Below are 3,086 nucleotides of genomic sequence, written 5' to 3' on the forward strand. Positions count from 1 at the left end.
AATACTTTCATATAGTAGATAAACCTCCATGAGGACATGCATTGTAATGTTGCCTGCATGCTTCTGGAGGCACACCCCTTAACTCCTGCGAGCGCTATCAGATGTACTCCTGTTCCTATGACACTAATCTGCGACCGGCTTAGTTGGCAAAGAAGGAGGAGAGAGAGTACAGAGTGAACTGCAAACAAATCAATTCTCCATTTGGTTCACCTTAAAGAGAGTCGCTGTGCCTTTTTGTACAACAAATACAAATTATTTATACCAAGGGCAACCAAACTCCAATAACAAGCATGTGGTATCACATTGTTACGGTTGTTAAGACCACATTGTGCATAGAAGCAGGAAATTATTTCCATTACTTGATATGTGCCTCATCATCAAGCTATTGGAATGTGATGTTATATAAAGCGGCACATTTTCCAACCCACCCGATCAGTTTTTTAAAAGTATGTACTGACCGTCTCCTCAGGTGATTGTGTTCTACCATCATCCATCAGCTCAGGGCATCCCGGCCATGTGGCCTGGCAACAAGATCCCCGCTCCCTGGGCAAACACAACTGAGCCATACAAGCTCACACAGGTCAGAAACATGCCGGCCGACTCATTGGCACAAAGCTCCCCAGACATACTTCTATTATCTCAGTGGGCAATCATGCAGCATAGATGTGAATGAGCAGTCACAGATTCCTCTGAGTCGTTATCTCTAAAGGATTAAAGCTAAACTAAAAACAAATGATGCATTTGCTGATGTTCTTGGCATTTTTGGTATTTGGCTGTTAAAAAAATAGTAGATTAAATTTACTACTGCAGTTAAATAAAATCTGCAATTATCATACAATTCCTGTCTATTATAACCCATTATTCTCTCCTTTGAAGATATTTCCTCTTCTCCTCCTCCTCTGTTTCTTTCAATATTACATGTTTGTGTTTGACTCGCTCTTCTTTTTTTTCCTAGTTCCTGGAAACTACACTGAAGGAAAGAGCCAAGCAGGGCTCCTTCCACGTATCTCAGGCCATCCTCACTCCCAGGGTTAACACTGTGGCCAAGGGCCTAGTCTCGGGGCTACGCAACTACCTAGTGGAGAGGTCTGTGATGAGGTTTGGGTGTTTTTTGTATAGATAGGCAGTACATTCATTTGAATGTTTTTACTACCTCAGCTTTACACAAGCCATGTTCTGAAAAACGTGACTCGGGTTTAGGACTCCAGCCCTTAGTGTATGAGTATGTACTCTATGTACACATGGAAGTTTGGACCCAATCATTTATTTACTTTTATCTGTGTCCATTAGGGGGCAGTACAGTAAATGTTATAAATATCTGCAAAGAGGATTGCCAGCTTTGAGCATGCCCATTAAAAGGAAAAAGGAAAACTTAATGCTCTGTGTCTGTGCCAATGCTGAAAGCATGGTAGTATTTTAAAACGAGAATAAACCATTGGCTCACTCTCTAAACTCAAAGGCATCTGCTGCCTCAACAACAACATTGTGGAATGTGAACACCTGCCTACCAAATCTTCATTGAGCTGTAAATGAAAGACTTGTATTTAAAGTAACCATCGAAGCCTCTCTTATTTAGTTCATTATGCACAACCTTCTGTGTTTGCCTTAATTAAATCACACCAACCTGTTACTTATCGTGTTATTATCTGCAGTGTTATTTATCCATTTAAAATGAAACAGCTCACAACTAGGTCTGTGAATCCTCCTGAGTAACCTGGTCCTGATTTATGGAAATGCAATTTGATATCACTTTTTGCACCACAAAAGTGTGGCATTTAGTTTTAAAATATCCAAGAGAAAACTGGCATCTCCACAGCCCATATCTCCAAAGCTTTACAACACATCCTGAAATAATCTCAAGAGATAAAATAAATGAAGTTAAGTGTTTAATAGCATCATCTGTTTAACCATTTCCAGATAAACACGTCTCAGCTCTGAAATAAAAGTTTTTACTTGTCCCAAATGTTCTAAATAACTTGCACAGCCCTAGACAGCCATTGTGCTTGCTGAGCCTGACATTGAATGGGAAGTGATGGCAGAAATCCTGACTTTCCCACCTTACCTTGAGAGAAACGCCACTGATGCTAGGGTATAAAACTCTGGCCAGACAGGAGGTGGCCTAATTTTACTCTTGTGCGGAAATGGGCTTGTTTATCACCGCTGGATAAACATTCTGGCTTCCTGGTTTTGTTCTGCTGGTCAACTCCAACACAGAGGGGAATTTAAGGGTGTTGGAAATGATACCGCTTCATTTGTGTGCGTGTGTGTGGGTGTGTGTGTGTGTGTGTGTGTGTGCGTGTGTGTGAGTGTGAGTGTGTGTGTGCCAATTAGGAACGAAAAACAGAAAGTGTTGGAAAGCAAAACAATTTTTGAAACTGTGGAAGGAGGGAAGTGTCTCACCGACCTTCACTCACAAACAAGCAGATGTGTTTTATCCCACATTTCAACACATCAAGATTCAATCTCAAAGCCCATTACATTTGGCAGACATTGAGACAAAGAACGACAGCCATACTTATAAATCTCATTTAGGCAACAATGCTTGCAAGGACAGGGAATCAGTTTAAACTTCTTTGACGCCATTCAAGTGACAGGGTGCTAAGTTGTCCTTCTAAGGCAAATGTTTCTTTCTCTTCTGTCTCTAGAAACTTGCCAATAATCATGTCTTGGGTAAAGGCTCAGAGGCCCGGCGTGGACGGGGTCAACATCATCACCTCCGATTTTGTGGAGCTCACAGACTTTGCCGACATTGTCATCAAACTCAACAACCTGCTGCTGACTGAAAAGGGACCCAAACCAAGATGACATAAACTAGTGTGACACATATTTTGTACAACAGGACAAATATGTGCCAACTCAGTCTGATGGACTCTGGGAGTCAGATTTTAGATTCGTCCACCGTTGTTGAGTAAAAGTTCTTTCAGTTCTGGCGTTTTGGCACGCGGACTCTGAATGCATCGTATTAGTAATACAATAATACGTCACATTGTATTGACAAGCTAACAAATATATTTTTCTTTCACTGACAAAGTTCAATCGTCTTTCATGGCAGACATTTCAATAGTGAGATCAAGCACAAACCCTAA

General features: G+C 41.1%; 1 pseudogene; it reads left to right on the forward strand.

Annotated features, from left to right (window-relative positions):
- The first annotated feature begins 436 nt into the window (after positions 1–436).
- Positions 437–2,805, forward strand: LOC137917467 (PI-PLC X domain-containing protein 2-like; annotated as a pseudogene).
- The last annotated feature ends 281 nt before the right edge of the window (positions 2,806–3,086 follow it).

This window comes from Brachionichthys hirsutus, unplaced genomic scaffold, assembly GCF_040956055.1.
Source record: "Brachionichthys hirsutus isolate HB-005 unplaced genomic scaffold, CSIRO-AGI_Bhir_v1 contig_415, whole genome shotgun sequence".
NCBI classification, from domain to species: Eukaryota; Metazoa; Chordata; class Actinopteri; order Lophiiformes; family Brachionichthyidae; genus Brachionichthys; species Brachionichthys hirsutus.